Source organism: Microcaecilia unicolor, chromosome 6, assembly GCF_901765095.1.
Source record: "Microcaecilia unicolor chromosome 6, aMicUni1.1, whole genome shotgun sequence".
Classification (NCBI taxonomy): domain Eukaryota; kingdom Metazoa; phylum Chordata; class Amphibia; order Gymnophiona; family Siphonopidae; genus Microcaecilia; species Microcaecilia unicolor.
This window is the reverse complement of record NC_044036.1, coordinates 85,949,948-85,977,842: the sequence shown is the minus strand read 5'-3', so window position 1 is coordinate 85,977,842 and position 27,895 is coordinate 85,949,948. Positions and strand designations below refer to the sequence as shown.

Genomic DNA, 27,895 nt, shown 5'->3' with positions numbered 1-27,895 from the left:
GAGACATATAGTCCAGGGGAGAGACTATTCTCAATAAAATACAGGAAACTTTCTGACTTGTTTACTATTGTTTGAGCTGCCAAGTAATTAAGAGTTACCTAGAGAACCTGACATGGAGCTGTGCCCCAGGACTGAGCAAGGCAAAACACAGCCAAGCAGTATGGGAAGTGCTCACATCAGTTACATCTGATGTTTGCAGTTAAAAGTAAACATGGAAGGGAGATGTAAATGACAATTCCTCAGTAAACCAAATGAAACAGCAAAACTGGGAACAGGATTTTGTTATTGCAAACCTCATTACGCAAATAGTGGATCATCTCATCTTAAATTTTGCTGTTCAGTAAATATAGCCTATAAGAACAGTGGAGTTGCCTGTGTTTGTTGAACTGGTTATTGGCCTCAAGCAAAACAGAACGGTAATGAGTTGGGTCTTTTTAGACCGGAGATGAAGCTGAAGCTAGTAGCAATTCTTGGTGAATAGATATATGTCTCTATCACAACAGACTGTTGGTCATCCCATGGAAAATTTTACATTGGGGTGACTGTCCACTGGATTGTTAAGAGTCTTTAGAGAGGAAGTTTGCTTGTCTGGACTTAAGCCTGAAAGGTTCCCACACATTTGACGTTCTTGCATCAGTTCTTGAAGATATTCAAACAGAGTTTGCCATCAGATGAAAACCTGTTTGAATAACACGATTCCAACTTTATGAAAGTCTTCTCTGTAACTAGACAGCACGATGATGATAACAAAGATAAAGATGAAGATGCAAGTGATGAATTAGATAGTACCACTTCTAATGCTGATGATAATGACAATAATGATGATAAAAATACTCATTGCTATATAGAAGTCAAGTGTTTCAGAGATTCCCTTGATCATAACCTGCAGATCCAGTCAGAAGACATCGGTAATACTGTAACCTGACATGATTTGAAGGAACTTTCCATTGGCCTGAACAATCCACTTTCTGCTAGTGCAGTTGTTGAACCTTTCTAGCTGTACTGGATTAATGCCTCACTCTCACACGAGTAACAGTCATTTTCAAAAATGTAGTTTTACTAAAAGCAAAGTGGATTAAATTGTAGAGCAATAAAGTTGTTGGGATAAAAACATTAACAATAGTTCCATTCAGTGGAGTTACAGTACTTTTACTCAAAAAGTATTATATTAGGCAATTACTTTTTTACTTTCACTTAGTAAATTTTTTAGGGCCCTGTTTACTAAGGCACACTAGCTTTTTTTAGCATGCGCTAAAAATTAGAGCGCGCTAACGCTAGAGACACCCATATATTCCTATGGGTGTCTGTAGTGTTAGTGCACACTAATTTTTAGCGCGCTCTAAAAATGTTAGTGCACCTACATTGCGGTTTAGTAAACAGGGCCCGTAATGTGTTCTTCATAGTACTTTTAATTTTACTTTTATTTTTACTTTTACTTAAGTACTTTGACCTAGTACTTGGCCTAGTGGTTAGGGTGGTGGACTTTGGTCCTGGGCAACTGAGGAACTGAGTTCGATTCCCACTTCAGGCACAGGCAGCTCCTTCTAACTCTGGACAAGTCACTTAACCCTCCATTGCCCCATGTAAGCCGCATTGAGCCTGCCATGAGTGGGAAAGCGCGGGGTACGAATGTAACAAAAAAAACCCACTGGTGATAATGCAGTTGCACGAACCAGGAGGATGCTGTGTTACATAGGCGGGAATACAATGACTATATAAAATAAAATGCCTCTGTACAAGTTGTTAGTGAGATCAGAATTACTATGTTCAGTTCTAAAGACCATATTTCAGAAATGATAGAATTGTAATTACTGCTCCAGGCTGGTTATACCCAACATGCTTCTAGGGCCACATTAACCACCTATACTGCCCTGTGCAAACTTTTGTGGAATGGGCCCCGCCTCCCAGTTCAAGGCCTCCGTCCCTGCCCTGAAGTCCAGAGCCCCCCCCCCCCCCCCATAGTCCACCCCTGGTCCAGGCCCTCCTCGGTTCAGCAGCATCATTTCATCCAACACACTCTTGGTCCAGCAGCGCAGCTTACTAAACCTCCCCTCAAACAAAGCTGCTTCCCAGAGAAAAAAAGCAGCATAAAGGCACAGAGCTGCTGTCAGTCTTCACTGCTGATGACTATGCCAGTCCCACCCACCCCTCCTGAAATGACTACCTGTTTCTGAGGGACAAAACCTGCAGAGATATCAGCAATGCAGACTGATGGCAGATCTGTGATTTTATGCTGCTTTTTTTTCCCCTATGAAGCAGTTGGCCCAGGGGAGAGGAAGGGAGAAACAAAAGATTGGACAGGAGTGGGCCCTGCCCTCAGTGCCACTTTTATTTTGGGCCCCCTGTTAAGTTGGGCCTGGGGCAGTTGCTCCCTTTGCCCATAGTTAAAAGTGACCCAGTGTGCTTTATTTTTATTCTTTTGCCATTGTGGATTATCTCTGTTGATCCCATGCTTTTTTTAATTCTGCTGCCATCTATTAGATTGTAAGCTCTTTGAGCAGGGACTGTCTTTCTTCTATGTTTGTGCAGCGCTGCGTATGCCTTGTAGCGCTATAGAAATGCTAAATAGTAGTAGTAGTAGTAATTTTTATTTCCAGCTCCTCATCTGGAAGGGTAAAATAGGCATCCACCACCCTTTCTGTGAAAAACTATTTCCTACCATTGCTCCTGAGGTTTTCCCATTGGTGCTTCATATCATGACCCATAGTTTTACAACTTCCCTTCTGTTGAAAAAAGGTTGCCTCTTGTGCATTGTTAATGTCTTCACATATTAAATATCACTATCAAATCCCCCTGACTCTCCTCTAGGGTATGTAGTCTCAAATAGTTTTAGACCCTATATCATTTTGGTTGCATTTCTCTGAACTACCTCTAGCTCTTGAAAAGGTCTGTCAAAAAACCATCTACTCAGCAGAGACCACTCCAGAACCTTCCATAGAGTAACCTTCAATCTCTCAGCACAGTGGCCCAAGACTCCAGTAGCCCAAAGGCCAGAGACTATGGAGATATCCAAACTCACAGCTCAGCTGTCTGAGCAGAGGTTGCTTACATCAACACCAGCCAAAGAGCTAGTTAAGCACAAATAGACCAATTCAGATTCTCCTTTGGATAAAAAGAGACACTTGGACTCCCTCTACCCTATGCCATCAAGCCCAGACCTTTTCACTTGCTGTAATTGTGGAGATGAGGGACATTAGCATGATACTGCCTGGGAATGAGCGAAGAGGCTATGGATGTAAATGTCATAGAGCCACACTTCTGTAGTTTTGTGGAAGCCTCTCAATCAGGAGGCAGTAACTTTGTGAACTGAATGAGCAGTCCTTTTTAAGTGTTGGTGAACTCCAGCAGTGTGAAAACTCTCGTTGGCAGGGGAATACCTGACTGCTCAAGTTTCCATCAAAGCCATAGTCAGAGAAGCCCATTTGAAGGTTGTGGTTATGCCTTGGCTACCTTATCCAGTTATCCTGGCAAGGGCGTAGCCAGACACCCAATTTTCGGTGGGCCTGAGCCTAAGATGAGTGGGCATAAGAATCCCATCCAGCATCTCTCCTCCACTCTCTCCCCCAGGCGACCAATAATTTCTCAATTCCACCCTCCCCTTCATACTTTTTCAAGTCTTAAGTGCTTCACTGGCAGCAAACAGTGACTCGTACCCGCTGCTCACACCAGTCCAGAGCCTTCCCTCTGACCTGGTACCACTATTGTGAAAACAGGAAGTCACATCAGAGGGAAAGCTCTGGCTAGCATGAGTTGCTGTTCACAAAACACTGAAAGATTGAAAAGGTACAGAGAGGTTGGGGGGTTGAGTTGACAGATGCCAAAATGCCTGTGGGGGAGGGGAGGGAGAAATGCCAGGAGTCTTCTACTGACGAGGCTTGAGGAACCTCGCCAGCCACATCACAGTTATGCCACTTATGGGTGGGCCTGTGCTCACCCAGGCCCATCTGTGGCTACGTCACTGCCTTATCTCTTTTCCAAGCTGAAGAGCCCTAACCTCTTTAGCCTTTCCTCATAAGAGAGGAGTTCCATCCCTTTTATCATTTTGGTCGCTCTTCTTTGAACCTTTTCTAATTCCGCTATATCTTTTTTGACGGGGATAATATGAATCCTTTATCCTGCTCTCTCATTAGGCACACCTGGCTTACTTTCAGCATTTTTTTGAAACCTCTCTACTAGGATTCCCTAAATACTACTACTATTAAACATTTCTGTAGCGCTACTAGACTTACGCAGCGCTGTACAAATCAACATGAAAAGACAGTCCCTGCTCAACAGAGCTTGCAATCTAAATTGGACAGACGAACAGACAGCTAGGGGTGGGGAATAGCCTGTTTCAATAGTATCCTTCAAGGATACTCCACTCTGGAGTTTCCTGTGACTATCAGTTCTGACAAGAACCATTTTTTTGAAAAAATAATGTTCAAATATTTATATAAAAGTATTTTTAGGTGTGTAATCACTATAAAAAGTCATTGGTTCATATTCATTGACCCTTTATCTCTTTGTGAGATAAGTTATTTTTTATGAACACACCTTTTTTCCTTTAAATAATCTTTTATTTATTTTTCTTTAAGAAATGGTTTGAGAAATATTACAAACATATAATAAGGATGCAGATATTTTTATTCTTTAATATTGTTATCCTACAACTGAGACCCCAGGAAACGCATTCATCCCATCAGAAAAAGTGTTGATAATAAAAAAAATCTTTGTCTCTATAATCATCTTTTACTATTCGCTGAACACGGCTCACCAGTCCCTGTGCCTCCCCTCCTGCACGCTTAGGGCAAAGTCTCAGAACACAGAACTGCAATCAAAGTATGTTTCTGTTCACAGTTCCCACCATTTTTGGTATAAACTTAGTCTTCAAAGCATTGCTGCCAGAATAAGTTTTAAACCGGAAGACATCAGTAATCTGTAACTAATTTATCAGCACAGCCAGAAATTCTGTAGTTTTTCGAGTGGTGGACAGACTGATGACTCAATGCAAGTGCTGTGTACAAGGGACAGGCTGATGACTCAGTGCAAGTGCTGTGTACAAGAGACAGGCTGGTGACTCAATGCAAGTGCTGTGTACAAGGGACAGACTGATGACTCAATGCAAGTGCTGTGTACAATGACATGCAGTTCTCAGGCCTGTACGTGGATCCTCATGCCAGCCAAGGGCAATGAAAAACGCATTCACAGGCCCCCCTCCCCCTCCAGGTGTAACACCTGAACTGTCACATAATGGGAACAAATGTATTGGGTCCTTAAGGAGCAGCGGCCTGTTGGAGGGGAGAAGGTTTGTATATTGTGGGGGCACTCTGCAAATTATTGTTTATGGCACTATAGCCCAATAGAAGCTGGTTTCGACTGAGCTGAAAGCCTAAAGGAACAGAAGAAAACTGACGGGCTACAATAATTTGTAATAACAAAGAGTTTGTGTATGCCTGTTTCCTTAACTCTGTGTGGGAGGGTTAGTACTGGCTCAAGAGTGAAAAGAGAGAAGCCAGACTCAGGAAGTTATGTCTCTTACATCAGTAAGAGCTAAGCTGGAGCAAACCTCAAAAATGCAAGGCAGGAGCCAACATGAAGAGAGCAAGAGAAAAGAGCACTGTATTTTCTTTTTGACCAAGGAGTGACAAACCAGCTGTGATTCAGAAATGTACCGCCCAGGTACTCGGGGGGGGGGGGGGGGGGGGGGCGCTGAGGGGTAAAGGGAGGAGTGAAAACTGGAGAAGGGAGGGGTGAAGGAAAAAAAAAGTTCTGAGCTCTCTGACAGGAACAGCTTTAAACAGTTGCTCACAGTTTCTCGCAGATGAAAGTTTCAAGTGCGTGGCTGGAGGGAAAGCAAACTTGCACAGGAAGTTTGCAGAATACTTTAATAATCAGACCAGGATGGCTGATAATCAGATTTTCCAACGAGATTAAGGTAGGCTTTCAGTTTTATACATACTACCTGACAGTCAAAAGAGGTAATGCTCGACGAAGAGCAAAACTTTATGAGTTTCACCTGGGACAGTTTGCTGCTGTTGTTGGTGGGTAATTTACGTCCTTAATAGCCTGCAGCCAGTTCTTTTTGTATTCCCAAATAGCCCTTAAAGTTAGCCGGACTTAAAGGGTCTCTGCTTCACCTGCTGAGATAGGGTCTGTGCTCAATCCTTTCAGTACTGGTACATCTGGATCCACTATAGCTGACGACAGCTGTGCTCAGAACAGCTGGGAGTCAGTGTTTAAACTAAGCGTGTAAATCTGTCTCCACTTATTCCTCTTATAAGTCACATCTGATCTGTCTCAAAACGTAACCCCGACATTAAGGCTCAGGGACTCCATGCCATGTGGAAGCCCTTCTTTATGAAAGGCCCGGTGTGCTCTCCTTCTTAGGCAAACAATTTCTGCTGGCATAAGAAGCTGTTTCCAAGTGAGGATGTGCAAAAAGTGACTCTTTCATTTTGCAAACACTTCTGGAAATGTCCGGTAACATTTGTGAAACCATCCATCATAGAGCTGAATTATTATTTCAGCATTTATTTTTGGAGCTATGCAACAACAAATTACATAAAGGCTGAACATTTAAGTGCTTACCTGAAGCAAAGGGAGGTAAGAGAGAAATTCTAGAACTGGGTGTCTCCATTTAGGCGCTTGATAGGAGCCTATTCTATAAAAGAACTTAGGCAACTACTTTCCTTTATAGAATACAAGCATAGCCAGGTATATACCCGTAGGGGGGGGGCATGCCAAAGTCTGTCTCTCTCCTGCTTCTGTCGGGACCTGGGTGATTGCGTTAGGGCCGGGGAGGAGCAGACATAGTTGGATTCTGACTCCCTGGTTTGGCTGGCGGGGGTCCCCAAGCCCTGCCAGCAGAAGCTTTCCCTCCAGCACTGTTCGTTGCATTGCCTGCCGTGCTTTCACTCGCGTCGCACATGCTCGGTTTTGATAACACTGAGCATGCGCGACATGAGAAGAAGAAGCAGCTGCACTGTGCAGGCGATGCGGTTGAGAACAGTGCTGGAGGGAATGCTTATGTTGGCGGGGCTTGGGGACCCCCGCCAGCTAAGGTATGTGGAGTTGCAGTGGGGGGCAGGGAGGTGGCCGCTTTGGGCTCCAGCTCCACCAACCTCACCTGGCTATGTGGCATCCAGGGGTGGGCAATGGCAGTCCTGCCCCGGGCCCAGCTCAGTCTCTCGGCAGCCCTGTATACCTGTCTAACATTTAGGTGCACGCATTACGCCAGTCATAAAGCTACCCATGTAACGTACAGGCATATGTAGGAGGCCCACCTATGTTGTCCCTGTGTACCCCCCCCTGCACATATGTGCTATGTAAGGTAAGCAGCTATTTACAGAATAGCATATGGGAGGCATACTAGCGTATCCAGATGTATAGTTTTCTAAACATTTATGCACATAGGGGTGAATTCTATATATGGTGCTGAAAGTAGTCTGCAAGTTTAAGTGTGCTTAAAGTTAGGCACGGTTTATAGACTAACGCTTACGCCCGGCAATCGCATTTAACTTTAGGTGTGGCCATTTGTACCAATTGAAACGTGGTGCAAATGTGCATGCCTAAACTGGGTGCATATCCATCCCCCCCCCCCCCCCCCCCCCATATTGTATAAAAATACGCATAAATGCTAGGAACGCCCTCGTTCCACTCATTACCCTCCCATTTCCACACTTTTTTTTTTTACTCGCATGTAAAATTTAAGCATGGATCCCATACCTAAATTTATGTGTGTATACTGGCTTGTTAAAAAGCCAATTGTTGGTGCTAATAAGTTTGTTATTCAATTAAATTGCACATACAAATTGAGCACATGTGCCCAAATTCATGCACGCAATTTTTGGTGACTTTTATAGAATTATGGGGTTAACGCACGTGTAAGTATTGACATCTATTTCATAAAATTACTCCTGCCAGAAATGTGCCTATTTATAGCCTATTCTATTAAGAAAAGTAGGCACCTACTTTCCTTTATAGAACATTAGCATAACCAGGCAAAAGTACACATATATTTTTACAGATGTGCACTTAAATCAGCCATAGACCACCAGATTCTAGTGTTTCATGCCAAAATCCAAGCATATTCTATAACAACATGCATAACTTCATTGGCTTGACAAGCCAATCAGTGTTTTTAACAGCACTTCACATGCAATAATGAGCACTGATTGGCAATAATTAGAATTTACATGCACAACTAGCTAAGTGTATTCTGAAACACACAGCACCTAAATTCTAATGTGCTGAGTCAAAAAAGGGCATGGTCTTCCAGACCCTACCGCGAGTCACTCGCTGAAGTGGCTCCTTGTGCCTCAGTTATGGGGAAGAGGAGGGGGAAGGTGTGGGAGTTTCCCTCAACCCCCACTGTAACCCAGGCTCCGATGCAGATAACCCTAGAGAGATATGGAATTTCTGCAGGACCCATCCAGGCGTCTTCTCCCTCTGTTGGAACCAACGCTTTAGCGTCAGTAAGCAGTGTAGATGGGGCTTCTCTAAGTCCTGTTTTTCGAATGGCACCACCACAACCAGGAAGTAATGCAGCCAAGGGAGGTCCTGACCTCAGCCATGAAGAACCGAGTGAACAGGGAGGACACACTTCCAGGGTAGCGAAGGATTTGATGTTTGGTCAGAAGATAATACAGAATGCAAAAAAAAATTTACCAGATATCTAGTGCTACTACTTCTGATGTAACTACTCAGGTTTTTCTGAAACCTACCGTTGTGACACTTGAGTCACCTTGGGACCTTACATAGGCATACTTCTTTAAAAAATGTGACATCGAAAATTACTAAGAATATAAAACATTTGTCTGAGGCTGCTCTTCTCCATGCACAGGAAACCGCCTAGCAGTCCTCTAAAATAAATTCTTTAGAGAATAAAATTCAGACGCTGGAATCGTTGGTTACAGTTTCAATTAAGGAAAAGAATTTTACACATTGTCGGTTAGAATATTTGGAAAATCAAGTTAGGAGACATAATTTGAGACTGCTCAACTTTCCTAGGTCGCCTTTGATCTCACCTGTAGATATGGTTAAGAAATATTTGATTGAAATCCTGGGGATGTCAGGTGATTCTTTACCACCTATAACTCGACCCCAGTATTTGCTGGTCACGGGGAAATTTCCTGATAAGATTCCTCCAGAAGAAGCTGGAGATGGTATGAACCTCACTTCCTTTTTGGAATCATCATTGGAAGTAATTACGCAGAGAACTACTATGGTGGTATCTTTCGCATTGGGGATGGATCGCAACGCTGTATTGAAGCTTTCATTTAGACATTTAGATATGTTGTTTTTAGATTCTAAAGTTAGGATATTTCCTGATCTTTCAAAAGAAACACAGAAAAGATGTAAGGCCTTTTTGACCGTTCAACCAGGGATTTTGGCCTTGGGCGCCAATTTTGTATTGAAATTTCCTTGTTTATGTTTTGTGCTATTTCAGAGTAAACAATTTCAATTTTTTGAACCTAAACAATTGAAGGATTTTCTTGTAGCTAAAGAAGGCATAACTGTCACAGTATACTCTCAAATGAACACTGATAGACAGGCTGGGGAACACTGTATGGGTATGCGATAATCGAGTGATATACAGTGGGGGAAATAAGTATTTGATCCCTTGCTGATTTTGTAAGTTTGCCCACTGACAAAGACATGAGCAGCCCATAATTGAAGGGTAGGTTATTGGTAACAGTGAGAGATAGCACATCACAAATTAAATCCGGAAAATCACATTGTGGAAAGTATATGAATTTATTTGCATTCTGCAGAGGGAAATAAGTATTTAATCCCTCTGGCAAACAAGACCTAATACTTGGTGGCAAAACCCTTGTTGGCAAGCACAGCGGTCAGACGTCTTCTGTAGTTGATGATGAGGTTTGCACACATGTCAGGAGGAATTTTGGTCCACTCCTCTTTGCAGATCATCTCTAAATCATTAAGAGTTCTGGGCTGTCGCTTGGCAACTCGCAGCTTCAGCTCCCTCCATAAGTTTTCAATGGGATTAAGGTCTGGTGACTGGCTAGGCCACTCCATGACCCTAATGTGCTTCTTCCTGAGCCACTCCTTTGTTGCCTTGGCTGTATGTTTTGGGTCATTGTCGTGCTGGAAGACCCAGCCACGACCCATTTTTAAGGCCCTGGCGGAGGGAAGGAGGTTGTCACTCAGAATTGTACGGTACATGGCCCCATCCATTCTCCCATTGATGCGGTGAAGTAGTCCTGTGCCCTTAGCAGAGAAACACCCCCAAAACATAACATTTCCACCTCCATGCTTGACAGTGGGGACGGTGTTCTTTGGGTCATAGGCAGCATTTCTCTTCCTCCAAACACGGCGAGTTGAGTTCATGCCAAAGAGCTCAATTTTTGTCTCATCTGACCACAGCACCTTCTCCCAATCACTCTCGGCATCATCCAGGTGTTCACTGGCAAACTTCAGACGGGCCGTCACATGTGCCTTCCGGAGCAGGGGGACCTTGCGGGCACTGCAGGATTGCAATCCGTTATGTCGTAATGTGTTACCAATGGTTTTCGTGGTGACAGTGGTCCCAGCTGCCTTGAGATCATTGACAAGTTCCCCCCTTGTAGTTGTAGGCTGATTTCTAACCTTCCTCATGATCAAGGATACCCCACGAGGTGAGATTTTGCGTGGAGCCCCAGATCTTTGTCGATTGACAGTCATTTTGTACTTCTTCCATTTTCTTACTATGGCACCAACAGTTGTCTCCTTCTCGCCCAGCGTCTTACTGATGGTTTTGTAGCCCATTCCAGCCTTGTGCAGGTGTATGATCTTGTCCCTGACATCCTTAGACAGCTCCTTGCTCTTGGCCATTTTGTAGAGGTTAGAGTCTGACTGATTCACTGAGTCTGTGGACAGGTGTCTTTCATACAGGTGACCATTGCCGACAGCTGTCTGTCATGCAGGTAACGAGTTGATTTGGAGCATCTACCTGGTCTGTAGGGGCCAGATCTCTTACTGGTTGGTGGGGGATCAAATACTTATTTCCCTCTGCAGAATGCAAATAAATTCATATACTTTCCACAATGTGATTTTCCGGATTTAATTTGTGATGTGCTATCTCTCACTGTTACCAATAACCTACCCTTCAATTATGGGCTGCTCATGTCTTTGTCAGTGGGCAAACTTACAAAATCAGCAAGGGATCAAATACTTATTTCCCCCACTGTATATATTTTTTTTCTTGTTTTATATTTTCTTAATTCTTGGATCCAACAATGTTGTGGACGAAAGTATTTTTCTTTTCCTGTTTATATTACTATGTGTAATTTGCATTGTATATATTGCCAATTTCTATTGTATCTCATTTGTTGTGGGATATACAATTTAAAAGAATTTTTAAAAAGGGCATGGTCATTTCAAGGGCATTCCGTGCGTGTCCAGTTATCGGTTTAGGCACAGAGGGTCATATTCTATGTGCCAGTATTCATGCCACGTTTTCCTTGGAGTAAATGGAAGCATGTAGTTCTAGGCACTGGGATAGCAATTAAGCATATTCTATATACCGCGCCTAAATCTAGGCGTCGCTTATAGAGTACACTTAGGTGTAAATTTATTCTGCACAGATTTTTCAGGTGCCAAATATAGAATCTAGTCCAGAGCATCTAGGGGTCCTTTTACAAAGCTGCAGCAAAAGGGGGTCTGCGCTGTCATCAGCACGTGTTTTTGACATGCACCGAGGACCTCTTTTACCGCAGTGGGTAAAAGGCAGGGTTTTTTTTTAAACAAAATGAATGTGCAGCAAGTGAAGCACTTGCTGTGCACCCATTTTGGGTAGGAGCACTTACTGCCACCCATTGAAGTGGCAGTAAGGGCTCCCGTGCTACCCTGGCGGTAACTGGGCAGCGCGCAGCACTGCCTGACTGGGTACACACAGGCAGTACAAAACTAAAAATATTTTGTAGCACCAGAAGTGGCATGCGTTTGGGGTGGGAACTACCACTGGGCTGCTGCGGTACTTCCCTTTTAAGTGGCATTAAGCCTGATTTGGGCTTACCGCCGCTTTGTAAAAGGGCTCCCTACTTTGGGGAAGTACATATGTAATTCACAGTATTCTATAACTTATGCATGCAACTGTGTGGCCCACCTGCACTCCATCCAAACCACCCATGTAAATGCCCACCTGCAAAAGAGTCATCAAAGATTGATTGATTGATGCATACAAACAGAACAGCGTGCAACCAGATTATTGTCGTTTATTTATTTTCCATTTTATTTTCTGCTCTCGCTTTCTAATTCTAGGAGGAGTACATAATTACATACACAATTTGACAAAAAATAAACAAGCAACGTATAAGAAAATAAAATATAACAATATAAAAGGTAAAATAAAAAATACAAATTCAATAAAAGCAGTCACACAGCCAATCCGGACATAACAATCAATTACACATAATGCTCCAGAACACATAATTCTTCATTGCTCCATCAAACAAGCAGTTATATTCCTCCACAATTAAACAAAAATAATATGTCACCAAGCTATCAGGTGTTGATATTATATGGCCCCACGTAGCTATGCCACTGCTTGCCGCATTGCCATTTCTTGAAAAAAACAAAGACCCGCCTTTTACCTGCTGCGGTAAAAGGGGGCCTGCACTAGCATCTGCATGTGTTTTTGATGCGTGCCAAGACCCCCTTTTGCCTCAGCTTCTTCAAAGGACCCCTTAGGACTCTGTTTAGTAAGCCATGCTGTAGGTGCGCTAACTTTTTAGCGCAAGCTAATGCTAGAGACACCCATATATTCATCATTGTCCTTGAAAATCTGTGGGGCTTTCAAGATCCATAGCTTCCTAAAACTATTTTGCAACACTCCTAGTTATAACAAAGCAAAAGCCGGTTCCATAAACAGTAAATTTTCTATGCAATTAATAAACCAGCAACATTCTACCATGGTAAATCCTCTTTATTACAGAAAAACATGTTGGCTTCCAGCCCATTTGTTATAAAGATGGACCACTGTGTAATTCATATATTACACTCACAAGCATTTGTATAATAAATAGAGAGTATGTTATTAAGATATATATCACTGACGAGGACAGAATGCAGAATTTTATCTGAACTCTTGTTAATCTATCTGGCTATTTCAAGTGAACTGAAGCGAAGCCTGGCAGCCTTATTTAGTTATTTATTATATACCTTTATCTGATGCACCCCTGAGGGATCTCAAGGTGGTTTACAACATGTTAAAATACAAAAAGCAAGAAGCAACCTTAATCTATCTTTTCATATGTTTATTTTAATTTTTATTTACTACAAAAAGTCTGAACCCTCCCATTTCTCTCAGATACCCTCAGTGAAAAGTCAAGGTAAAGATCCATGTTTTATACAGTTTCCAGAACAATATTTGCTCCTTAGCACTTTTCAGAGCTATTTCTCTCAGAAATAGCTACAACAAATAAAGTAAGTAAATGAGCAGAATCATAAGGGCCCTTTTACTAGAGCTTGCTGCATGCTAATGGACATTAGGACATGGTAAATGCTGTACATTCTATTTTATATCTATGGTCAATGCAGCACTTAGGGCTAAATTCTATATATGGCGCCTGAAAAGACCTTGCGGTAAAAAAATACGCCTAGGCGTATTCTCTAAAGTATGCCTACATTTTATAGAATCGGCTTAAATTTCCATGCAGACTATAGAATACACCAAGCACCTCCCCATGCGACCAATTGGTCACATCCATTTAGGCCATGTTTTACTTGGCATAAATCCTAACGCCTAAATTAGGCACAGAGCAGGTGTATTCTATAATAATGTGCATAGATTATCAAAAAGCCCACACCCCACCCACTCCACTCCCTTTTCAACTATGTGACTTGGAATTTACGCACATCACACTGCAGAATACACTTAGCGAGTTGTGCACGTAAATCTTAATGCCAGTTAGTGCTATTTGATTGTTAACATCCAATTAACAGCGCTGATTAGCTAGGTAACCAAATAAGTTATATGCATTGTTGTAGAATACACTTCTATTTTGGCACGGAAATTAAGGCATGATATATAGAATTTGGGGGTTAGTGCACACTAATGTCCAAGCATACACTAAGCTTTAATAAAGGGCCCCACAGTACGGTAAGCAAAACAGCTCAAGCCAAAATTTTATTTATGGCTTGTAAGTATCAAAACTAAGATCTTAAATGATGATCTGTGCCCTACTGAAATCTCATGTAAGGTCTTCAACATAGGAATAAAGTGTTCTTATCGCCCTAACCCTGAAACCAGGTGAACCGAAGTGTTTTGTATAAATTGAAGACATCTTATTTGATCTTTAAGGAGACCTATAGAGACTGCATTACAATATTCTAAGGGCCCCTTTTACCAAACTGCGGCAAAAGGGGGCCGGTGCCATCATCGGCGCATGTTTTACATGAGCGCCAAGGTCCCCTTTTACCACAGCTGGTAAAAGGGAAGTCTTGCCTTCCTGCAGGAAATGGCAGTGCAGCAAGTAAAGCACTTGCTGCGCAGCCATGTCGGGGGGAGCCCTTACTGCCACCCATTGAGGTGGCAGTAAGGGCTCCTGTGTTAACCCAGCAGTAACCAGGCAGCGAGCAGCACTGCCTGATTACAGCTTGGTACACTCCAGCACTACAAAAATAAATAAAGTTTTGTAGCACCGTAAATGATGGCACGCAAGGGGTGGGAAGTACCACTGGGCTGCTGCAGTAGCCTGGTGGTACTTCCTGTATAGCAAGCAATAATCCCGCGTTGGGCTTACCGCCATTTAGTAAAAGGAGCCCTAAATGCGGTGTCACCAGTACATAGAATATTCGTCGCTTCCATCTTGTTGAACCACACATCTGGAATAGACTTCCTGCATCAGTATGTCATGCTTTCTCTCTAGCCCTCATCAAATCCAGACTAAAAGCCCACCTTTTTGAGGCTGCTTTTAACAATTAAGGGGGGGACTTATCAAAGTGGGCTATTGATGAATCTGTTCATAAAGGCAGTTAATAAAGCCCAATAAATAAATAAAATATTGTTAAGATGGGTTATTTTACCACAAGTCATGCTATTTTAGTACAGGGTCTCATTGGGACCCTGTGCTAAAATAGCATGACTTGTGGTAATATAACCCATCTTAATGGTAGTCCACCTTGACAACTTCCCCTCGTAACCTCTTAGTCACCTGTTTAGTACCATGTTGTTTTAATCATTCCCATAATAAATGAAACTCCCTGATCCCTTACTTGCCCTATTTGTCTGTCTTGAATAGAATAAATTCTGTCCAGCAGGGACTGTCTCTTATGTATTTCTGTATATTGCTGCATATTTCTAGCAGCACTATAGAAATGATAAATAGTAGTACTAGTAGTGGTAGTAATGATTAGATCTTAATTTTTCATTGAATTTCCACTAACATACAAAGTCACATTCACCACCACAGAATTCTGACTCTTCATCGATAAGTGGGAATCCAGGATCATACCCAGAACCTTCACTTCTGACTATGGCTGAATCATCACATCCTTTAATCTTATCCCTGGAGCCCTATAGCTCACAGACCATTGTCATAACTAAAGGACCTAAGTCCTCTGCTTGTTCAACAGCAGACCCTTTTCCTTCAACCACCTGCTGACCTTCTTTAAGCACATATGTAATTTGCTACACTTTCCAATCTGTTTGCACCATGCTCTCATAGATTTATGATTTATACATCATTCAAGTATACAATAACCCTTGCTCCACTATCAGTAAGGTACATAAGGTGTTGACGCTGTAAGGGGTACCTTGTCATGGGGCAGTCTTTGAGGCAGCTCTCACCTCCAAGGGCCCTCAGAACTTTTTTTTTTCCTGGTTCTCTCACACAGCACATGCACACTCTTCTCCAAAGGAGTAGGTTCTCTCCAGGATGATGAGATTTCTCTTCAAGATACAGGTTTAGATTTCCCTCTTCACCACAAATACGTGAGACTGATAACTGTACCAAACAAATACTGCTTTGAGAAAATCTTTCATTCCAGAGGCTGTACAACATTAGGTAAACATAGAGGGGCATAATTGAACGAAAACGTCTATCTCCATGGGCGTTTATCTCCGAGAACGGGTCCGTGAAGGGGCGGACCGAACCGTATTTTCGAAAAAAATAGACGTCCATGTTTTATTCGACAATTTGTGAGCTGGGCGTTTTTGTTTTTCAGTGATAATGGAAAATGAAAGTGCCCAACTCAAAAACGAATAAATCCAAGGCATTTGTTCGTGAGAGGGGCCAGGAGTCGTAGTGCACTGGTCCCCCTCACATGCCAGGACATCAACTGGGCACCCTAGGGGGCACTTTTACAAAAACAAAAAAAAAGGTAAAAGAGCTCCCAGGTGCATAGCACCCTTCCCTTGTGTGTTGAGCCCCCCAAATCCCCCTCAAAACCCACTGCCCACAAGTCTACACCATTACTATAGCCCTAAGGGGTGAAGGGGGCCACCTACATGTGGGTACAGTGGGTTTGGGGGGATTGGACGACTAAGCATTAAGCAGCACAATTGTAACAGGTGGGGGGGATGGGCCTGGGTCCACCTGCCTGAAGTCCACTGCACCCCCTAACAACTGCTCCAGGGACCTGCATACTGCTACCAGGGAGGTGGGTATGACATTTGAGGGTGAAAATAAAAAGTTGTGAAACATCATTTTTTGTGGTGGGAGGGGGTTAGTGACCACTGGGGGAGTCAGGGGAGGTCATCCCCGATTCCCTCTGGTGGTAATCTGGTCATTTAGGGCACTTTTTGGGGCCTTATTCGTGAAAAAACAGGGTCCAGGAAAAGTGCCCTAAATTCTAGCTACAAACGCATACTTTTTTTCCATTATCGGCGAAAGGCGCCCATCTCTCCTCGGCCGAGAACCACGCCCCAGTTCCACCTTCGCCACGCCTCCAACACGCCCCCATCAACTTTGTATGCTTCCGCGATGGAGTGCAGTTGAAAACGTCCAAAATCGGCTTTCCATTATACCGATTTATTCGTTTTTGTGAGATAAACGTCTATCTCCCGATTTGGGTCGAAATCTAGGCGTTTTTCTCTTTCAATTATAAGGTGGATTGTATAGTCACACATCATACATCTCCTTTATCTATGATCCGTTCCGCCGATTGTCAGTTCTTTTGGGTTATTTGATTTCCTGAGTGCTGGATAAACCTGTTTCCTTCAACTGAGCTTTACAAAAGCTTTTTGCTCCTCCATGAGATCCTCTTGTACACAAGAATAGCTTCTCCTGTAGTTAGGCTTCTAGTTGGTACTTCTCTATCTCTTCCCTTGACTTGGAGATCAAGCTCCCGAGTTCACTCCTTTTTTCTGCAGACAAGCAGAGGGGTGGACATAATCTCTGACTTTCGTACGCAGTTCATACAACGACAATAGCATAATTCAAGGGAGACTTCACACTCAACACGCACTAACTAAGGCCAAAGGCTGATCCTTAAATAAAAGCACTTTTCTAACTTCTCTTGTGACTCCTTTCACTATCTCTTATTTCCTACGCCCCTCCTGTGGTTTCCATCTCATCCTCCCACCTGTCATGTTGGTCTGCCTTGATTCTATAAGGAACAGAGCTTTCTTTTTTTTTTCTTGGGTTGTTCCTTTGGAACTCCATCCCTGCAGTTCTGTCGCTTGAAGCATCATATGCCATGTTCAAAGTTGCTCTTCAAAGCTTACCTTTTTTCCCAGGCATTTGGGGGCTCTGTCTAGGTGGAGCATGGTATCTTTCTTCTGTCCATTACCTACTTGCTTTTCACTGTCGTACTGTGATAAAAGGAGTTCCTTTCAAATAATTTCTGTTTCATGTGATTGTAGACCACCTTGTTATGTCCAATGCAAGGCAGTATAGTAAATTCAATAAACATAAACACCACTTTTCTCAGCAACCACCTCACAAATCCACTACCCACACCTAGAGGTCTCTGGTGTGTATAAGGGCAGGTAGAACCACTGTGGCCATAGCAGCAGGGGATGTTGTAGTAGAATGGTATTTTTATTTTATTGATTTATAAAAGTTATATTCAATCTTCCCGACCAACGTTATTCAAAATGGTTTGCAATTAGCACATAAAAAACAATTATAACAGAGAATAACCCATCCCCTGATCAAAGGCCCTAAAGTATAGCATTAGTTAAAATTTAATGGCAAGAAGTGCAGAGTGATGCACTTGGGGTGCAGAAACCCAAAAGAGAGATACCGGAGAGAAAGCTCGACTCAGGAGAGACCTTGTGGTGTTGGTGTCAGAGGATATGAAGGTGAAGAAACAATGTGACAAGGCGATGGCTGTGGCCAGAAGGATGCTAGGCTACATAGAGAGGGGCATAACCAGCAGAAGAAAGGAGGTGTTGATGCCCCTCTACAAGTTGTTGTTGAGGCCCCACTTGGAGTATTGTGTTCAGTTTTGGAGGCCGTATCTTGCTAAAGATGTAAAAGACTGGAAGCAGTGCAAAGAAAAGCTACAAAAATGGTATGGTATTTGCGTTGCAAACCGTACCAGGAGAGACTTGCTGACCTGAACATGTGTACCTTGGAGGAAAGGAGAAACAGGGTGACATGATAAAGACATTCAAATATCTGAAAGGTATTAATCCGCAAACAAACATTTTTCCAGAGATGGGAAGGTGGTAGAACTAGAGGACATGAATTGAGGTTGAAGGGGGCAGGAGTAATGTCAGGAAGTATTTTTTCACAGAAAGGGTGGTAGATATGTGGAATGCCCTCCAGCGGGAGATGGTGGAGATGAAAACGGTAATAACATGCGTGGGAGAAACACAAAGGAATCCTGTTTAGAAGGAATGGATCTACAGAATCTTATCAGAGATTGGGTGGTGACGCCGGTAATTGGGAAGCAAAACCTGTGCTGGGCAAACTTCTATGATCTACGCCCTGATTGTAACTGAATAGATATGGATGGGCTGGAGTGTAAATTTTAAGGGGCTTCAATGTTAGCTTCAGAATTTTTAGTACAAGAACAGTGCTGGGCAGACTTTTACGGTCTGTGCCCTGACAAAGGCAAGGCCAAATCAAACTCTGGTATACATATCTTGTTTCCTCTTTCTATCTGCTCTCTTTCCACAGTTCCTCCTCCTCTTTCTCATGCATTATCATCCTTCCTACACCCCAAGGTCTACTCATTCTCTATTTTCCTCTTCCCTTCACCATTTCTCTTCCTCTCCCAGGTGCCAATGAGCGTGTGAGAGAAATGCAATGACTGGAAGAGGCAGGATACTGGGCTAGATGGACCATTGGTCTGACCCAGTATGGCTATTCTTATGTTCACAGAACGATAAATTAAAACAGACTGGCTAGCACGTTCTGATTAAGGCAAAAGTACAATATGTCCTTCAACTTCCTATAAATATAGTTAAAGCACATTATAATCCTATCTAAAGGGATTTGTTTTCATGGCAACACACTAATATAGGAAATGAATGCAAAAAACATCAGCTAAGCCATTCAGCCTTCCCAGTTCTTCTGTCCACAACTTAAAAGGCTCAGGATACATCCCAGCTGCCAGTCTTTTTTGTCTGCTTATTTGTACTAAACCACCTTGTGAAGATGACTCCTGTCTGACCAAAGCCCCCTAATAATCAAAGTAGTTAAGCATGTGATGGTAGCATCCAGTCTCCAAGGTCCCCTGCACTCTCAATGTAACTATGCATTCAAGTAAGAATGCTGAAAATGCCAACATAACTTTAAATGAACGCCTTATCTCTTTACGCCTGATATTCAGAGCAAGTTATATGGCTGATGGCGGAGAGCAAATGAATAATTGCTCATCAGGGCATTTAAAAAAGTTATGGGGTCAATATTCAAAGCGATTTAAGCCAGGAGGAAATGTTCCTATCTGCCTAACTGAAGCTAAGTGGGCCGGTCACCAATATTCAATAGCACATTACAAATTTGGACAAGAGAAGGGCAGTCCAGGGGTGGAATTTGGGAAGAGTCAAGAGGTATGTTGGTAACAGTAGGCAAACCTATGCTGTTTGTCTTTCCCTCAGCTAAGGGGGAAAAAGCGACTAACAGTGCTTGAGAAATCATTGGCTTTCCAAGCAGCAAGGCTTTGGAAGGATTTTGGTAAATTTAATGTGTTTCCCCAACAGTATCTTACATTTAGAAGGAGGATTAAAACATGTTTATTTAAGAGATTTATTTTACGAGAAGCTTAGAAATTTTAGGTTAATGGTATTTGATGTTGGGTTTATGTACTTCCCAGGGACTTTCCTCGCCTCTTGACCATTGTGATCCACTTAGAATTGTGAGGTTTTAGGGGGATATAAGTCAGAAATGTAATGTAATAGCTTTGGTGCTGCCTGAAAGACCCATTAGCTCATCAGGGATGTTCAGGTAGGCCTGAATGGAGTCTGATGGGATGTGGCAGAGAGAGCTTCTTTGGGGGGGAGGGGGCTGGTGGGGTCTCTTCCAATGGGACATTTGGGAAGGGGTCCACTCATTGGTGCATCATTTTGAGGGGGGGTGCCTTAGGCACATTGAGGGGGGAGAGGGAATCAGGCCTTGTTAGGGATGTGTTCTTTTGTTGGGGGGGGGGGGCAGTGAAGGAATCAGAATCGGGGGAGGAAGAACAATTCCCTTATGCGGACCCTGTCTGTATATCTGCTTAGCCCCAGATATTCAATGCCGGTGCCCTGACATGACCTGGCATTGAATACCTATATCTAAATTATGTTTATTAATAGAACTTGATAAATCACCAAAATTTGGACAGGCCAAGACTAGGTGATGTACAATAAAATATCAAAGAAAGACAAAAAAGGAATTCAAGAGAAAGAACTACTACTACTACTATTTAGCATTTCTATAGCGCTACAAAGCATACACAGCGCTGAGAAAGAAGGGGGGAAAAAGCAAAAAGGGAAGGGAGGGGATAAAGGATAATAAAAACAACATAAGATGCAGTGACCGCTGCTACCACTCATCATCCTACATCTCTACAGGGCCATAAAAGTCACTGAGAAAAGGTGGGTCTTCAGCCTTCCCTTAAAGTTTTTATGAGAGAGTTCAGAACGAAGTTACTGAGGCAACTTTTCTGTAGGGCTGGAGCCAAAAAGAAAAACGCAAGGAACAAATGGACTCCTGGTGGGCTCCTGATGGAGAAGGAAGGACCAAATGATGGTCATGTAAGGAGCAGAACATACGGGAAGGTGTATATGGAACCGTAAGACTAGCCAAGTAATCTGGAGTCAACAGCAAAACCTTAAACCTAAATTAGCCGCTGATGTCTGAATATTGGAAGGCCTTAGGATAACATTGGGCCATTTAACTCACTCAGTGGCCAGATATTATCCATATATGAAAGGGCCAGGTTAGGGGAAGGGCCAAGGCAGCTCCAGAATTAACCATTTAGTGGTGATGCTCAGTCACTAAGGGGAGAATTCTATATATAGTGCTGAAAAAAAATCAGCACCAAAAAAAGCACCATTCTTCAAGCCATGCTTAAAGTTAGGTACAGTTTATAGAATAGCATTTACACCTGGGAATCGCAACTAACTTTAGGCGCAGCCATCTGTACCAACTGAAACATGGTGCAAATGTGCCTAAATCAGGCATGTATCCCCTCTCATTCTATAACAATGCACATAAATGTTAGCAATGCTCCCATTTGGCCCATGACCCTCCCATTTCCGCTCCCCATTTTTGAACTCATGCATTAAATTTAGACGCAGATCCCGTGCCTAAATTTACATGTGTAAATTCCAATTAGATCTGTGCCAATAATTGTTCATAAGCCAATTAACAGCACTAATTAGCTCATTATTCAATTAAATTGCGCCCACAGTTAAATTGCGCCTACACAGATTTGCATGTGTACTGTTTAGCAACTTTTATAGAATTTGGGGGTAAATGGGTCAGTTATCTGTATAATTGATATCTGTCATGAGATGAACTCAGTTTGATTTTAGGGTAGTGCACACTATTTTATATGTTTTTCATTCTTTTTTTTTAATCTGTTGCTTTTTTCATTTGTTTGTTTTGCTGCTTCATATATGGAAATATTAAGTTCTACATGAGGAGAAAAATACATGCATGCTTTGAAATGAAATGAAACAGAAAGGAATTCACACACCTGTTTTATTTTAGTGTTTTGCTTGGACTGGCAGATCTCAGGAGCACTCCTGGCTGTGCTGTATTTCAGAGCTGTCATGAGGGAAATTTTAGGCCAGTCCTGGATTTCTGCCATCCTCATCTTGCTGCATTATGGGACCTGCAGTACTGATTTCAATGAATAGAATCTGGGACTACAACTTCCACAATGCTTTGGGATGTAAATTTAAAATCAGGACTGACCAAAAAAAGTCTTGAACTGGGTAACTTGGCAGCTCTGGTATTTTACTGCAGTAACCTGCTGGACAACCTTTCCCCATCTGTCTTTTAGCTAATGCCATCTGTTCCTAGCCACATTTTATAAATAAATAGCAGAAATCAACTTTGTGGTTTCTTGGTCACCCCAAGGACATGTTGATGGTTAATAGCAAAACACATCTTTAAAGCAATGCTTAAAAATGGGGATTAGAAACTCAGTTCTTACACATGTATCTTCCATATACTAGTTTGTATCATAACAGATGTCAAAATGGTAGTTGAGGTTTGATTAATAACGTACTTTTGTAATGGCAATGAGTATGGACAGCATGGTGAGAAAAGCTTTCTAGTATAGATTTGTTGAAGGTGTGGCTTTTGGGGTTTGTCGGGGTGAGGGCAGTGGGTTGTATATAGTAGGGGTATCTGGGGTTGTGGGAGTGTGTTTTTAGGTAAGGGATGTGGGAGGTATAGGGCTGTGTGTAATGTGGGAATGTATACTGGGGGTGGATGTGTAGGAGGTGTTTTTGATTGGGTAGAAGGCTATGCAGGTGGGAGAGGTTTGAATATGCATGAGATACATTTGCATATAATGGAGACAGTGCATGCAAATGTATCTCATACATATTCATTATGAGTATCCGGAAAACCTGATTGGCTTGGGTGCTCTGAGGACTGGGTTAAGAAATCCTAGGTTAGAGAGTCTATGGAAAAGTGGACTTCCATGCCCCATCAACGTGTATGCCTCCTTGTAATTGTGCATTATAGAATTTAGGCACTAACTTTATAGAATAGCAGCATATCGCAGTTATGTATGTACGGGCAAATTTAAGCTAATTAACACCAATTATTGTCCTTTAGCATCAATTAAGAATTAAGTAATTATGTTTCACACATAACAGCTAGTATTTGATGACATATGCATGCAAGTTCATGCATAGTACACATATATTTGTGTACATTGTTATAGAATTAAGAGGCAAGTGTATAGGGCATTGTGGGGTTAATAAATTTAAAAGATTGTGGGGGAAAATGGGAGGACGTGAGCTACAGATAGGGTAAAACAGGCTTGTGTCCATATGCCTTTGTTAACAGATAAATATCTCACTCAGTCAATCTGATGATTGTCTCTGGCTTCATTAGGAACGAGGTGTCAAACAAAATCTGGTGAATTTTGACTGTACTCACTGCTGTAGTCACCAAGCAATGAAACATTTGAATATTTCTCCATTCCACAACACATCTTTCTGCTCCTTTTCCTGACATTTATCCTTGTTTATATCAGTGAAGTCATTTTTTTTTTTGCCTAAACTAGTTCAAATAGCTCTGCAGTTGTATAGTAAACTTATCACATTTGAAATATGCTTGGAATCTTATAGACATTGCTACCCTCCAGCATTTAACATATACATGTCTCAACCGTTCTTGCTGCTTCTTTATCTTTCCTACTTATATTTGTTGTCTTTCTGATTGTCTCACCTTCCTCTGTCTCGTCCTCTCTTTTCTCTCTCCCTGCCTCCTCTTATGTCTCCTTTGTTTCTCTTGCTGTTTCCTGTCATTTTTCAACTGCCCCTTACCTTTCATCTTCTCTAACTCTTCTTTCCTCTCACTTCATTCTTTGCAGACTTTTAATTCATTGTTCTTCCTTCCCAACGCTCTTAATTTTTGTTCTTCTCTATTTTTCCATATATTTTCCCTTTCTTCTGGCCTGGAATAAGAAGAGGAAAGTTAGCACAGGTATGGGTTGGAATTTCAGTATGTTATTTACAGAGCTGTTTAGACACCAAAATCATGAATGACTTAGGTTCTTGACTTTCACTCCCAGTCCTCAAGGGCCGCCAATGGGTCACAATTCAGCACCTGAAGGCCGCATAGAGGGCTGGGGGCAGGAGAAATACAAGAAACTTCAGTACCCATTGAGCCATAGTCCCTCAACACAACGTGCTTCACCCATATAGAATTAAAACCAAACAAATTCTGCAACCACAGAACCCCCCTTGCCCTCCCCCAACAATGGGTACAGAGCAGAACTAGAAAACTTCCTCATAAAAAAACTCACCATTTCCTGTATGGAGGGAGAGTGGTCCTCCCGGCACCGACACTTCTCGGGTGCCAAATCCCTCAATGCCCTGGAACTCCCGGCAGCATGCATTGAGGAGGATCGATGACGATGCGTCTTGGCCTTAGCCCGAAGTTTATCACTGAGTCTCCTCGGTGCCGATGAGAACAACGTTGAATCCTCACATCACCTTGGAGTTGGGTCCAACGATGGATGGTCCCAGGGGATCTGCACTACAGTAGGCATCAAGACAGGTGGAGACCCACTCAATGCACCACTGCTCCCAGTGTTTGCAGGTCTAGCAGCAGCTATGCTTACTGATGCTCCCAACAATGGTGCAGTGCTCGATGTCAATGCCGACGCCTCTGACCTCGATGCTGATGTTGACGCCATGGAACTGGATTTGGCTCTAAAACGTTTCTCGCATTGAGCTTCTCTGGAAAGTTAGGTCATAGGTTGCAGTTTGCATGGCTACTACTACTACTATTTAGCATTTCTATAGCGCTACAAGGCATACGCAGCGCTGCACAAACATAGAAGAAAGACAGTCCCTGCTCAAAGAGCTTACAATCTAATAGACGAAAAATAAATAAAGTAAGCAAATCAAATCAATTAATGTGAACGGGAAGGAAGAGAGGAGGGTAGGTGGAGGCGAGTGGTTACAAGTGGTTACGAGTCAAAAGCAATGTTAAAGAGGTGGGCTTTCAGTCTAGATTTAAAGGTGGCCAAGGATGGGGCAAGACGTAAGGGCTCAGGAAGTTTATTCCAGGCGTAGGGTGCAGCGAGACAGAAGGCGCGAAGTCTGGAGTTGGCAGTAGTGGAGAAGGGAACAGATAAGAAGGATTTATCCATGGAGCGGAGTGCACGGGAAGGGGTGTAGGGAAGGACGAGTGTGGAGAGATACTGGGGAGCAGCAGAGTGAATACATTTATAGGTTAGTAGAAGAAGTTTGAACAGGATGCGAAAATGGATAGGGAGCCAGTGAAGGGTCTTGAGGAGAGGGGTAGTATGAGTAAAGCGACCCTGGCGGAAGATGAGACGGGCAGCAGAGTTTTGAACCGACTGGAGAGGGGAGAGGTGACTAAGTGGGAGGCCAGCAAGAAGCAGATTGCAATAGTCTAAACGAGAGGTGACAAGGGTGTGGTTGAGGGTTTTGGTAGAGTGCTCGGAAAGAAAGGGGCAAATTTTACGGATGTTGTAAAGAAAGAAACGACAGATCTTGGCGGTCTGCTGGATATGAGCAGAGAAGGAGAGAGAAGAGTCAAAGATGACCCCAAGGTTTCGAGCTGAGGAGACAGGGAGAATGAGAGAGCCATCAACAGAAATAGAAAACGGGGGGAGCGGGGAGGTGGGTTTGGGGGGGAAAATGAGAAGCTCGGTTTTGGTCATATTAATTTCAGGTGGCGTTGAGACATCCAGGCAGCAATGTCAGACAAGCACGCTGAAACTTTGGTTTGGATGCAAGGTGAGATATCAGGGGTAGAAAGGTAGATTTGGGAGTCATCAGCATAGAGATGGTAGGAAAAGCCATGGGATGAGATTAATGAACCAAGGGAAGAAGTGTAGATAGAAAAGAGGAGGGGACCAAGAACAGAACCCTGAGGTACGCCGACAGGCAGAGGGATAGAAGTAGAAGAGGATCCACCAGAGTGAACACTAAAGGTGCGGAGGGAGAGGTAGGAAGAGAACCAGGAAAGGACAGAGCCCTGGAATCCAAGTGAGGACAGGGTATCGAGAAGTATGCTGTGATCGACAGTGTCAAAAGCAGCGGAAAGATCAAGAAGAATGAGGATGGAATATTGACCTCTGGATTTAGCCAGTAATAGGTCATTGGAGACTTTAGTAAGCGCAGTTTCGGTTGAGTGGAGAGGGCGAAAACCAGATTGTAATGGGTCAAGAATAGCTATGGCCGGGCCCTAAACACTGGAGACACCAAGAATGGATGTGTGTTCCAGAGGTCTTCCAATTGCACCAGGTACAGTTCTTGAAGCCACTGGGAACTTTAGTGGACATGGATGGGAAAACTTCGTCGGCTAAATTAAAAGAAGCGATAGTGCCGAAAAAAGGCGGCCTTGTGACAATGAAAAATTAAGGAAAAATTTGGCAAAAAATTTGAGAAAATAAAGGAAAGGGAAAAACAATGTTCCGTGAATGGAAGGACCACCAAAAAGCCCGGAGGCACAAAAAAAGCAAAGTGAAGAGACAGTGAAAAAAGTACACCCTTTCCTCACTGCAGTAAAAAGCAACTGAGGTGACCGCGCTCTCGAGATGGGCAGGAAGGCACTCGCGCATGCACAGTGGAGTGTGTCTTGTGCTCCACAAAGCTCTTCTTATGCTTGTCATAAGATCCAGAACAGGCAATGCTTCCTGCATTACCCCACTTGTGAGAATAGATAGGCCTGCTTGTCCTCGGAGAATACAACTCTACAAGTAAGTCACTCAGGACCAAGAGCAAATCTAATTTCCAAAACAAAGACCCCCATCTATGAAAAGGCAGTGCTCTAAATATTACAGTGGCCCATAGAACTTCATTACCTGTACTGAAAAAACTAACAAGCCAAATTACTACAGATCACTAAATAAAAAATTAATGCTAAATGAAAACTTGGTTTCGGTCACACACAAAGAACATAGATACCAAATACAGAATAACTGACCACAAACTAGAAATATGGTAGAAATATGTAGACAGACATTAAACTGAAACCCCAAGAAGCCAGATTTTTCATGTAGCACAGCACCCAGAGAAACAGAAATAGAAATGGAAATAGCAAAACCTTGAAAAAAAATAAACTTGAAACTAGATGCATTTCCCCCTGTGCTGTCCACAAAATAAAGAGAGCAGGTGTCAAGGATGGTGTTAGGGGTGGGGTCCAACCAGGGCAATTGCCCTTGATCTCTTAACCAGAAAGAGCCCCAAACCTGCCTGAAGCTGAAGAAGGCACAGGCTGGTTTTGGTATCCTCTGCCTAATTTCTGCCCTGAGCTTCATCCATGTCTAACACCAACTCTGGCAGTCATATATTCCACAAACTGACATATTCTAATAAACAGAAAAATTACAAATATTTTTCTACCTTTGTTGTCTGGTCATTTTGTTTATGTTATTTATTGTATTGGTCCCAGTCTCTGGTTTCTGCTTTCCTCTGTATTCTCATAACTCTCTTGTCAGTGTCTCCTGTTCATTTGACATTTCTCATTTCTCCATATCCATCATCCATCTCCCCGCTCTGTGTCCCTATCCTCCCCCCATGTTCAGCATCTCCCTTCTTTGTGTCTCTGTCCTCCCATGTACACAATCATGTTGATATCCCTCCTCCTATGTTCAGCATCACCCCACTGTATACCTATCCCCTCATAGCCAACATTGCTGTGTGTTCATCCCCGCCACTTTTTTCAGTGTCATCCTTGGGTCCCTATCCTCCCATATCTAGCATCACCCCTTTGTGTTCCTGTCCCTATGCCCCTACCATATCCAGAATCTTCCATCTCTGTCCATAATCCCCCCTTATCCAGCATTAACTCTCTATCCCTACCCCTCCTTGTCC

At 42.9% G+C, this 27,895-nt stretch overlaps 1 protein-coding gene across 4 annotated transcripts in view; it reads left to right on the top strand.

Moving 5' to 3' along the window:
- The first annotated feature begins 5,790 nt into the window (after nt 1-5,790).
- Nucleotides 5,791-27,895, top strand: part of KIAA0040 (KIAA0040 ortholog) — an 88,912-nt gene continuing 66,807 nt past the window's right edge. For all 4 annotated transcript variants that reach the window (XR_003942427.1, XR_003942425.1, XR_003942426.1 and 1 more), the window contains exon 1: nt 5,791-5,914. The gene's annotated coding sequence lies outside the window, so the exon portion shown is untranslated. The remainder of the gene's footprint in view (nt 5,915-27,895) is intronic.